This window comes from Gopherus flavomarginatus, chromosome 1 (genome assembly GCF_025201925.1).
Source record: "Gopherus flavomarginatus isolate rGopFla2 chromosome 1, rGopFla2.mat.asm, whole genome shotgun sequence".
Lineage (NCBI taxonomy): Eukaryota > Metazoa > Chordata > Testudines > Testudinidae > Gopherus > Gopherus flavomarginatus.
Window position 1 is genome coordinate 160,031,993 of NC_066617.1, and position 12,453 is coordinate 160,044,445.

General features: G+C 47.4%; 1 protein-coding gene across 2 annotated transcripts in view; it reads right to left on the reverse strand.

The window, feature by feature from the left end:
• TMEM39A (transmembrane protein 39A) overlaps positions 1 to 4,750 on the reverse strand; it is a 30,697-nt gene extending 25,947 nt beyond the window's left edge. For both annotated transcript variants that reach the window (XM_050958966.1, XM_050958976.1), the window contains exon 1: positions 4,233 to 4,750. The gene's annotated coding sequence lies outside the window, so the exon portion shown is untranslated. The remainder of the gene's footprint in view (positions 1 to 4,232) is intronic.
• Positions 4,751 to 12,453: the final 7,703 nt, after the last annotated feature.

A 12,453-nucleotide genomic window follows, 5' to 3' on the forward strand; every position in this document is an offset into this window, starting at 1 on the left:
AACCAATATTGTATGTATCTCTATCCTTATGTGTAAACAGGCCATCAATGTACATGGCAATTTACAACGCACAAAGCACAGCCATTAAACTACTTGAATGTCTACCTAGAAAAAGTGGAAAAAGTCATTTTAAAATCTTTTATAGTTGCTCTGCGTTTGTTTTATTTAATTTCAATTTTTTCTTTTGTAACTATTCAATCTTGAGTAAAGTTCACATTTAAATGCTAACCTAACATTGCTAAAAAAGGTAATAATTATTCTTCCCTCATTTTTTATAACTTCATTTCATTGTGTTTTGCATTTTTCTGAGTTAAAAACAACTCAGTTAAGTAACTTGGTTTTTGCAATTACATATAAGTATCTAAGGTTAAGCCTATTTGAGACCATAAAGTCTTATCTGTTTTTGGTACTGTTACTATTTTAATAAATTAGTGCTATAAAATATGTCTATATCTGACAGTATTTGTTCAGTCAATTGGCAAATTATTTTTGGACCAGTCAAATGCCCAACCCTGATCCTATCTACACTAATACTACTTTGCAATCTTAGCTACCGCAAGATCCTATCAGTATCACTAAAAAAGTGATCGCTTGCAAGTGCTATTCATCTAAAGAACTCAAGATGCTTTACAAGAACGAATTTACTCTCACAAAACCCCTGCTCAAGTAGGAAGGTAAATATTATCCTCTTTTTACAGATGGGAAAACTGAGGCACAGAGAAAGTAAGGCCCAAATTTGCAAAATTATCAATTTTAGGTGCTCAACTTGAGACAATTTGGGCCTTGTTTTCAAAAGCACTGGGCATCTGCAATGCCAGCTGAAGTCAGTGAGAACTGTGGTAGCTCAGCCTTTCCGAAAAAATTAGGCTCCACGGCTAGCATCCATGAAGAGACTTAGCCATTGCAACACTGAGGGTCGTGGTGCCTAACTTTTAAGCACCAAGAAAATCACAGGAACAACACTCAGAGCCACAAAGCCAAGCTAAGCACCGAGGCTCACTACACAGTGAATGTGGAGAGACACGCACCACCCAATGGGATCCACAAAAGCCAGGACACTAGGTGCTGAACTGCCTAAACTACCTAATGGGAGATGCTCATGATTAAGAGTGTGTGATAAACCTGCCTCTCTCTGAGATACGCACCTCCCAGATGGAAGCCGTAACCACTGGACTGCAGTCATTCTCCCTTCTCCCTCTGGCTGGGAGAGTCAGTCATTGGCCCAGACAGTGAGAGAATGGCTCTGCAGTCCAGTGGTTAGAGCACCCATGTGGGAGATGGAAGACCCTGTGTCTTCAATCACTCTTTCATTATTTATCTGCAGTGGAACAGCTTCAAAATGAGAGACTGAGGGAGCCCCACAACAGAATATCCCAGAGCACCTCTCCTGAGGAGACCCCTGTTCAAATCCTGTCGCCCCCCTCTAGCAGAGAGGTGGGAATTGAACCTGAGTCTCTCACATCCCAGGCAAGTGCTCTAAGCCAGTGGTCCCCAATGCAGTGCCCGTGGGTGACATGAGGCCCGTCGGGGAATCTATGTGCGCCCACCTACTGACAAAGGAGCGCCCCATCGCCGAGGAGCACAGCCGCTGGACAAGCAGCTGCCAAAATGACGTTGAGAAGCGGCAACATCAAGAAGCATCGCCGCAAAATGCCACCAAGAAGCAGTGTCATCAAGAGGTGGCATCGCCAAACAGCGGAATTTTGGCAGTGATGCTTCTTGGTAGCAACGCGTCTTGGCATTGCCACTTCTCAGTGGCATTTCGGCAGCTGCTTGTCTGGCGGCCACGCTCCTCGGCGGGCACCTGCCACACTGAAAGGTTGGGGACTACTGCTCTAAGCCCTGGCCTAAAAGTTAGGAGGAGGACGGCAGTGCCACCACCTCCTTCTCCAGTCTGTTTTTAAATGGGCCTCAATCCATCAGGTGACCTCTGAGCATGCCTGCTAGATTGGGCCCCACAGTCAACTTAGGCAGCTGAATGCCTGTATTCTCCGGTATGAGAGGGGTAGCCATGTTAGTCTGGATCTGTAAAAAGCGAGAAAGAGTCCTGTGGCACCTTACAGACTAACAGATGTATTGGAGCATAAGCTTTCATGGGTAAATACCCACTTTGTCAGATGCAGGCTTTCACCCACAGAAGTCTGTTAGTCTATAAGGTGCCACAGGACTCTGTCGCTCTATTCTCTTGGTCTATGAAACATTTGGGTGTTTAGGCAGGAGACAGCGCCTGGACACCTAAAAAGAGGCATCAATGCACATGCCCAGAGGCAGAAACATAGGCTCTGGGAAAAAACTTAGGCACCGAGCGAGTTTAGGCACCTAAGAGTTTATCAGCAGTTTTGTAGACTTAGGCACATAAGTACTTTGTGGATCCCTCCCAAAGTGCCTCAAATTAGGCACCCAGTGTTGCTAGCCACTACTAAAAAGATCTACCCAGTTGGCTTTCATAAGTCTATAGACTGAGTCAGTGTCAGAGCAAAGAATGAAAATCAGCAGTGCTGACTCCTAGTGCCCAGCTCTTGTCAGTAGGTAGCACTCCCATCCTATATGCTGGTTTGGGCTGCAAAATGAAAATTGACAGCTGCTTGAGAACAAGACACAGAGCAGAAATGTCCACATCTTAGAGAATGCCAGTATGATCAGGGCCTACAGGTACTGGGTAAAATCCTAGGTTCAAAAAAGTCAATGGCAAAACCCCATTGATGTCAGTAGGGTCAGGATTTTACTCGTTAGCTATTGATAGGGCCAGACAGTATGGTGCTTTGTGTGAAGGTCTGTTTTATAGTAACACTTAAAGAAACTTCCTAGAGTGGGGAGTAAGAGGCACCAACAAATAAACTTGAATGGACATAAACATCAAGAATTTTAGGGGGACCAGAATGGGAATCAAGGGGCTCGGCATCTATCTCCTGTTCTGCCACTGACACATTGTGTGATCTTGGACCCGCCTTTTCCCATCTCTATACATCAGTTTCCCTATCCAAAGATTCCTGATGGCAGCAGGTACATAGTCCTTCTGGGTTGGCAACTAAGATGAGGTCTTCTCTCTTAGAACTTTACAATCCACCACTTTGGAGTATGGACATCTCATTCATTCATGTATAATCATCACAAACGGAAGCGATACGAGGGGCCTGCTTTTCACATCCAAAAATCATGCACAAGAGCTTTCATACACTGGAAACAAAGCTATCCTTGTTTCAGTTGAATATTCATTGTTAAAGCGACCCTAGAATAGTTAGCATGCAGCCTCATATAATAAGCAGAGTCGTCATCTTAACTGCCACTCCATGTAATGGAGGATAATCAATACATGGCTTTCTTAGGAGTACAGGAAAGTGCATTGCACACTTCCCACCTTTAGGAGAATGGGGTCTTATCACAAGTTATATGGGCTTAGATTAATTATGTTTCACCATTTATGATATGTGGCTCTGATTAGTTCTATAGATCCCACGTCCTACTCAATCTATCATATTTTCCTTGATCATTTAAAATGCTGGGTAGTGTTCTAAAAAACACCAACCCCAAACGTAAGCCCAAATGAACTTTGTGGCGTTTAAAATCCAAACACTAACTTTGCAAACAGCACATCTCTCATCTGTTTTCCAAGCACCCCCCTATACTTGGAGTGTCTGAAATCCAGAGCTGGAGCTCAATTTTGCAACTTAAGCCTATCTCCAGAAGAGATGCCGGAAATAAAGTTTAAAGAATCTCATCAGCCCTGCTGCAACTGCATGTTTCAAGGTTTCTTTTAGACGATGAGTACTTGGGCCAGAAAGAGAGGCAACACTGGAATTACTGGTCCCCCTCAGAAGTAGCAGCCTTTCCTCTGGGGCAGTAATTCTTCCCACACACCTTGCAGCCCAGAGGCATCTAAACAGTAACTCCTTGGGATACGTGTGCAGGATCTTCACACAGTCCCAGTCTGGGTTTGTAGAAACGCCCCCAGAGCCACAAGCACCCCATTAACGGAGAGGAAAGCCCCACGCAGAAGCCCTACCGATGCACTAAAACCAATCCTCCCCTCCCCCAACTCTCAGTTTAATGCATTTCAAACTCCCAGCAATTCGTGATTAAAGGAACAAAAGTTGCCTGGACAGAGCCATGGCGGAAAAGGGGGCGGGAAGAGGGACCCAGGGCCTTAGGGTGGGGGTGGGAGAGATGGGGCTCACAGTGTGTTGGGGGGGAGGGCCCCAGGGGCTGGAGAAGGAGCAGTAGCCGGTACTCACACATCGAAGTGCAGATGGAGGAGGTAGAGGTGCAGCTCAGACATCAGCCAGGAGGGTCCCGTTCACACAGCAGCAACAAAGAGCCACGCTCCAGCCCCCTCCCCCAACGCCAGCAGCTGCTGCTATTGCTGCCGCTGCAGAGCCCGGGGTCCCTCCCTAGCCCTGGCAGCAGCAGGCACCGTGTTACCCGGGTGGCACGGGCGGGCGGGTGGCCTGGCTCCGGCTCCCGCTCCCCACCCCGCGGGGAGTCTCGCCTAGCACCTACCCACCCTGCCAGCACCCACCAGGGCCAAACGGGCGGGTGCAGCCACCTGCCCAGCAGGGCCGAGCTGCAGGGGGTCGGGGTTCAGCAGCTCCCCGGGGAGCAGTAGGGAGGGAGGGGGCGGGAGAACCTAGTCCAGCCCCCCCCCCACGCTCCTTCTCTCGCCACCTTTCCGCGCGCTTCCCGCTCCCTTTTCCCCCTCCGCGGTGGCTGCTGCTCCCCAGGAGAGACGTGGCAGGGAGGGCTGATGCTCTCATCACAGGGCGACAGCAGCGGCCAGCCCAGGAAGGGAAACGGGGGGTGGCGGCCAGGGAGAGGAGCCATGTTGGTAGTGGCAAAGCCTGCTGCGCCCTCCCTCCCCTAGGCACACAGGACTGGCCTTGGGTGCCCGTCCCCCCCCCAGTAGGGGACCTGGAAAGCCGCAGCAGGAGCTCAGCTCTCACTTGCGGAGAGAGAGTTTCCCAGCCCTCCTGCTGGTGAAGAGCCTCCCACAGGCAGCCGATCTCTAGGAACTGAAAGCTGGACACTGATTTTTTAAACAAACTTTGCCTTGCTCAATCGCTGCCCTGGCCCTCCGCAGCCAGCCACGCAGCCAGGACTGGCTTTCAGGATCGACGACAGGGGTCGGCAACCTTTCAGAAGTGCTGTGCTGAGTCTTTATTTATTCACTCCAATTTAAGGTTTCGCGTGCCGGTCATACATTTAACCTTTTTAGAAGGTCTCTTTCTGTAAGTCTATATTGTATAACTAAACTATTGTATGTAAAGTAAACAAGGTTTTCAAAATGTTTAAGAAGTGTCATTTAGAATTAAATTAAAATGCTGATCTTACACCACCAGCCTGCTCAGCTCGCTGCCAGCCTGGGGTTCTGGTCACCTAGGCCAGCAGCGGGCTGAGCAGGGCCTGCGGCTGGGACCCCAGACCTGAGTGGGGAGGTGTCAGGGGTCAGGGATGAGGGCTGAGGTGTGTGGGGGGGTGTAGGGCAGAAGGCTGGGTGTGGGGGGGGTCAAGGGCCAGGGCAGAGGGCTGGGTGTGTGGGGGGTTGCATGGTAGAAGGCTGAGTGTGTGGGGGGTTCAGGGCAGAGGGATGGGGCTTTGGGGATGCAGAGCAGAAGGCTGGGTGTGTGTCGGGGTGGGTAGGGTTCAGGGCAGAGGGCTGGAGGGTATGGGGGCTGCAGGGCAGAAAGCTGAGTGTGTGGGGGGGTCAGGGCAGAAGGCTAGGGGTGGTGGGGGTTCAAGGGTCAGGGCTGGGGGTATGGGGGTGCAGGGCAGAATGCTGAGTGTGCGGGGGGTCAGGGCAGAGAGCTGGGGGGTGTAGGACAGAAGACAGCGTGGAGGGGTGTTAGGGCAGAGGGCTGGGGTGCTCCCAGGCCCCTGCCCAGAGCAGCTCAGGGCAGGGGGCTGGAAGAGATATGCCTGTTCCACCCCCTTCCCCAAGACTCCATCCCTCCCACTCTCTGTCTCCTCTAGGGAACTGCCTACACGCTGTTACTCTTCCCCTTTCCCCTTCGCTAGGGCCATCAGCTGATTAGCGCACGGAAGGAGAGGGGGCGGGGCAGGAAAGCACCACGCTGGGGGAAGAAGCGGGGGAGAGGGAAGCTTGGTTGCCGCAGAACCAAGCTTCTGCCTCCTGCCCCCGCAGGGGAGAGCGGTGGGCGAGGGGGCTGAGTGGGGCTGGGGACCAGGACTGCGGCAGGCGGCTGTGTGCCGCTCAAAATCGGCTTGCGTGCCATGTTTGGCACGTGTGCCACAGGTTCCCGACCCCTGATCTACGAAAACCTGCCAGGATTGCCAAGGCCAAGCACTCAAATCAAGCACCAGACACCGTAATGCCTTCTGAGATTGGCTTATAAATTATGAGATTGAAAAACAATAATCCATGCTGGGTTCTTTTTCTTTGCCTGCTGGTTTTGGAGCCTTCAGGGTGCATTCAGTTTGCGTTTTTCAAGCTTCTCTCTGCAACCATGAAGGTTAGAAACTTGTTTTTAAATGAAAGCTGAGATTCTTGTGTGATTCTGAGACTCCAGGAGTTGGAGCTTTACAAAATACACCAATTATCCTGACACTTGCAATACCGTTGTGAGAGTTGTCAACATTAAAACCATGCCACGGGTCCCTCAATTTTTAGGAGGAGGCCAGATAATTTCATGTCCGGAGGCTGGGATAGTGCTGCCCAAGCTGCTGCTGGCTGCTTGCACTTAAGCCCCTCCCCGAGATTTAGAGGAGGAGCCGCTGGACACAGTGAATGCAGCAGACAACAAATGAGGCAGGGATAGGCATGAGGGTCACGGGGTCAAAAACAGGGAGCCAGAGGAGGACACCAAGCAGAGAATCCGGGACCGTGGCCACTGCTCCTCAAAGGTGTCCAAAGAGCCAGTGGATGCGGCCCAGAGGAATTCTACGCCGAGACGTAAACTACAGGAGGAGTAGAAATAGGCTCCACAGTCACAGAGTGCCTCCCCATCCAGCATCCTCCTCCTGGTATGGTGGACGGCCATCTTGGCCAGCGCTAGATGGATGTTGATAAGGAGGTCTCACCTGGGGCCACAGATGGGGTGTGGGTAAATGAGGAGGTGTGGGGAAAAGTGCAGCCAGAACCTAAGGAGAAGATTCTGGAGGAACCAGAAAAGGGGCTGCAACCTGGCACTCTCGATGTAAATGTACACCCAAGTCTCCCTCACACCACAGAAGGGGCAGGTGTCAGGGAGGGGAATGAACTGCACCAGGTACATGTCCATGCTCATGGCTCCATGAAGGAGCCACCAACTGATATCCCTGGCAGGCAGGGAACCAAGATGTAATACAGACAGACCCATCGGGGTCTGCTTGCTGTTGAGCAGGCTCCTCTGCTGAGTTGTCAGAATGTGCTCTGGTCATAAACTGGAGCAGCACAATAACATAAGAGGTAATGTGGTTTAATAGCCTAGGCAGGCAACTAAGGGGAAGGAAGTCTGGAGTACTAATCCCAGCTCTGGCACTGAGAGTACATCTATATAAGAAATGCTACAGTTGCACTACTTTAGTCCCTTCCCTGCCTTTGCCCACACTTGGGAAAGCTACAGCAGGAGCTCTGCTGTCACTTGGGAAAACGCAGATTCCCAGCCCTCCTCCTTGTGAAGAACCTCCCAAAGGCACCTCCTCCATCTGCACTTCGAAGTATGTTACCAGCTACTGTTCCTAAAGTTATTGACTGGGTACATGTCACCTCAGGACGAAATGCAGAGACAAAATTTCTTGATACTTTAAATGACTGCTTCTTGGAGCAGCTGGTGCAGGAACCCACAAGGGGAGAGACAATTCTCGATTTAGTCCTGAGTGGAGCGCAGGATCAGGTCCAAGAGGTAACTGTAACAGGACCGCTTGGAAGTAGTGACTATAATATAATAACATTTAACATTTCTGTAATGAGAAGAACATCTCAGCAACCCAACACTGTGGCATTTAATTTCAGAAAGGGGAACTATGCAGAAATGAGGAGGTTAGTTAGAAATTAAATGGTACAGTGACTAGAGTGAAATCCCTGCAAGCTGTATGGACACTTTTCAAAGATACCATAATAGGTGCCCAATTTAAATGTATACCCCAAATTAAAAAGCACAGTAAAAGAACTAAAAAAGAGCCACTGTGGCTTAACAATAATCTAAAAGAAGCAGTGAGAGATAAAAAGGCATCTTTTAAAAAGTGGAAGTCAAATCCTAGTGAGGTAAATTGAAAGGAGCATAAACACTGCCAAATTAAGTGTAAAAATGTAATAAGAAAAGCCCAAAAGGAGTTTGAAGAAAAGCTAGCCAAAAACTCCAAAGGTAATTGTGACGTTATTGATATAATCTGGGACCATATAGAACATGGCTGCAACCAAGGTCCTGTAGTGGCACCAAATCGTATGTAAAGGAGGTCATATAAGGTGTCTAAGACCAGGTTATGGGTCGCTGGTTATGAGTATGCTGTCTGTATGCATGTATCATTTTTTAGTGGAAGCTATGAATATTGGCTCTATACTGTCTGTACTTCAAAATTATGCTATGCTTCTGGGTAACATCCCAGACAAGTTGGTGTTAGCTCTGCCTAGCCTGCTTGATGGCCCATTAAGGACCATCAGCTATACAATTGACCCATTGAGAGAAGGCAGATATGCCTTGTAACTCAGCAAAGTATGCAGGAACTTGCCCATGTGACTCCAGACTCCATTTTGCTATAATTTTCCACAGTAAGAACAAAGAAGTGTTCTTACACCTGGAAAAGCCTATATAAGGCTGATGCCTCATCTCCATCTGGTCTTCAATCCTGCTTCTTACCTCTGGAGGGACTTTGCTACAAACTGAAGCTCTGAACAAAGGACTGATGACTCATCCCAGCAGGGGATGTACTCCAGAGACTTGATTTGAGCCTGCAGTTTACTCCATCACTGCTACAAGCCTGAACTAAGAACTTTGCCATTACTGTATGTAATTGATTCCATTTAACCAATTCTAGCTCTCATCTCTATCTTTTTCCTTTTATGAATAAACCTTTAGATTTTAGATTCTAAAGAATTGGAGACAGCCTGATTTGTGGGTAAGATATGATTTGTATATTGACCTGGGTCTGGGGCTTGATTCTTTGGGATCGAGAGAACCTTTTTCCTTTATTGGGGTGTTGATTTTCATAACTGTTCATCCCCAGGACGAGTGGCACTGGTGGTAGTACTGGGAAACTGAAGTGTCTAAGAGTTGCTTGTCTGACTTGTGGTTAGCCAGTGAGGTGAGACCAAAGTCCTCTTCGTCTGGCTGGTTTGGTTTGCCTTAGAGGTGGAAAAACCCCAGCCTTGGGCTGTAACTTCCCTGTTTAAGCAATTGGTCCTGAATTGGCACTCTCAGTTGGGTCCTGCCAGAACCGCATTGTCACAGTAATAATAAAATGTTTTTTAAGTACATCAGAAGCAGGAAGCCTGCTAAATAACCAGTGGGATCCCTGGACGATCAAGATGAAAAAGGAGCACTTAAAGATGATAAAGCCATTGCAGAGAAACTAAATGAATTCTTTGCTTCAGTCTTCACACTGAGGATGTTAGGGAGATTCCCAAACCTGAGCTGTCCCTTATAGGTGACAAATCTGAGGAATTGTCACAGATTGAAGTGTCATTAGAGGTGGTTTTGGAATTAATTGATAAACTTAACAATAACAAGTCACCAGGACCAGATGGCATTCACCCAAGAGTTCTGAAAGAACTCAAATGTGAAATTGCAGAACTGTTCACTGTGGTTTGTAACCTGTCCTTTAAATCAGCTTCTGTACCCAATGACTGGGAGATAGCTAATGTAACCCCAATACAGCTCTACCCCAATATAATGCTGTTCTCGGAAGCCAAAAAATCTTACCGCGTTATAGGTGAAACCACGTTATATCAAATTTGCTCTAATCCACCGGAGTGTGCAGCCTCGCCTCCCCGGAGCACTACTTTACCATGTTATAGCTGAATTCATGTTATATCGGGTCGCGTTATATCAGGGTAGAGGTGTATTTAAAAAGGGCTCTAGAGATGATCTCGGCAATTACACACTGGTAAGTCTAACATCAGAACCAGGCAAATTAGTTGAAACAATAGTAACGAATAAAATTGTCAAGACACATGGAAGAACATAAATTGTTGGGCAAAAGTCAACAAGGTTTCTGTATAGGGAAATCATGTCTTACTAATCTATTAGAGTTCTTTGAAGGGGTCAACAAACGTGGACAAGGGGGATCCAGTGGACATAGTGTACTTAGATTTCCAGAAAGTCTTTGATAAGGTCCCTCACCAAAGGCTCTTACGTAAATTAAGTTGTCATGGGATAAGAGGGAAGATGCTTTCATGGATTGAGAACTGGTTAAAAGACAGGGAACAAAGGGTAGGAATAAATGGTAAATTTTCAGAATGGAGAGGGGTAACTAGTGGTGTTCCCCAAGAGTCAGTCCTAGGACCAATCCTGTTCAACTTATTCATAAATGATCTGGAGAAAGGAGTAAACAGTGAGGTGGCGAAGTTTGCAAATGCTACTAAACTGCTCAAGATAGTTAAGACCAAAGCGGACTGTGAAGAACTTCAGAAAGATCTCACAAAACTAGGAGATTGGGCAACAAAATGGCAAATGAAATTTAATGTGGATAAATGTAAAGTAATGCACATGGGAAAAAATAACCCCAACTATACATACAATATAATGGGGGCTAATTTAGCTACAACTAATCAGGAAAGAGATGTTGGAGTCATCGTCGATAGTTCTCTGAAGACGTCCATGCAGTGTGTAGCGGCAGTCAAAAAAGCAAACAGGATGTTAGGAATCATTAAAAAAGACACAAAGAATAAGATGGAGAATATCTTATTGCACTTATGATCACATTGGTCCCTTCTGACCCTAGAATCTATGAATCTATGTAAATCGATGGTACGCCCACATCTTGAATACTGCGTACAGATGTGGTCTGCTCACCTCAAAAAAGATATACTGGCACTAGAAACAGTTCAGAGAAAGGCAACTAAAATGATTAGGGGTTTGGAACGGGTCCTATATACGACGAGATTAAAGAGGCTAGGACTTTTCAGCTTGGAAAAGAGGAGACTAAGGGGGAATATGATAGAGGTGTGTAAAATCATGAGTGGTGTGGAGAAAGTGAACAAGGAAAAGTTATTTACTTGTTCCATAATATAAGAACTAGGGGCCACCAAATGAAATTTATGGGCAGCACGTATAAAACAAATAAAAGGAAGTTCTTCACATAGCACACAGTCAACCTGTGGAACTTCTTGCCTGAGGAGGTTGTGAAGGCTAGGACTATAACAGCGTTTAAAAGAGAACTAGATAAATTCATGGAGGTTAAGTCCACTAATGGCTATTAGCCAGGATGGGTAAGGAATGGTGTCCCTAGCCTCTATTTGTCAGAGGGTGGAGATGGATGGCAGGAGGGAGATCACTTGATCATTACCTGTTAGGTTCTCTTCCTCTGGGGCACCTGGCATTGGTCACTGTTGTCAGACAGGATACTGGGCTGGATGGACCTTTGGTCTGATCTAGTATTGCCAGTCTTATGTTCTTATGTTTTTATGTTGTACAGAGTAGATATTCACTACAGCAATGAAGGGGTTCTTCCATCACTGTAGTAAATCCACCTCTCTGAGAAAGGGGTCACAGAAAGAATGCTTCCATGAACGAAGCAGTATCTATACCAGGGCCTAGGTCATCTTAATTACATTGCACAGGGTGTGAAATTTTTCACAGCCCTGAGCAATATAATTAAACCAACCTTTGTAGTGCAGACCAGACCTGAATCCCTCTGTGCATTTTGGCCCTGGCAGGTTTGCACATGCTGGACAGAGAATGGGAAGGACAGAGGGTTATGTACACGCTTGCTGGGAGAGTTATCACGCCTTCTGAGGCATGAATGGCAAAAGAGGAAGCAGGATCAGGCATGTGCTTGCCTCACAATAGTTACAAATAGATCACAAAATTTTTCACTGAGAGTCAATTTCAGGTCTCATGTGAGTGGAAGCAACTCCAGTGGTGCCATTCCCACCAACCTTTCTGCTGTCTACGCATTTAACTCCCCCCTTTCCTCCTTTGCTTCAGCCAAACTGCGTGGCTTACCACCAGGATGGTGTTTTCTGGAAGGTCATCAGTGCATTGTAGTTTTCTCAGGAAATCAATGGCTTCATGGAGATAGCTGGGAATGCTGGTGGCATAGGGTCTGAGTAGAGAGTCCATATATCTGGACAGTCCTTCAGTGAGAGTGCCAATGGCCGAGATGATGGGATGTCCAGGATTTCCGGGTTTGTGGATCTTGGGGAGTAGATAGAATAATGCCGGTCAGGGCTCTAAGGGTATGTTGATTTGTTCCTGTGTTAGCTCAGGATTAAACAAAGACTGTGAATGGCTAGCCAGCTACAAAAGCAGTTTCTCCTCCCTTGGTGTTCACACCTCAACAACTAGAACAGGGCCTCATCCT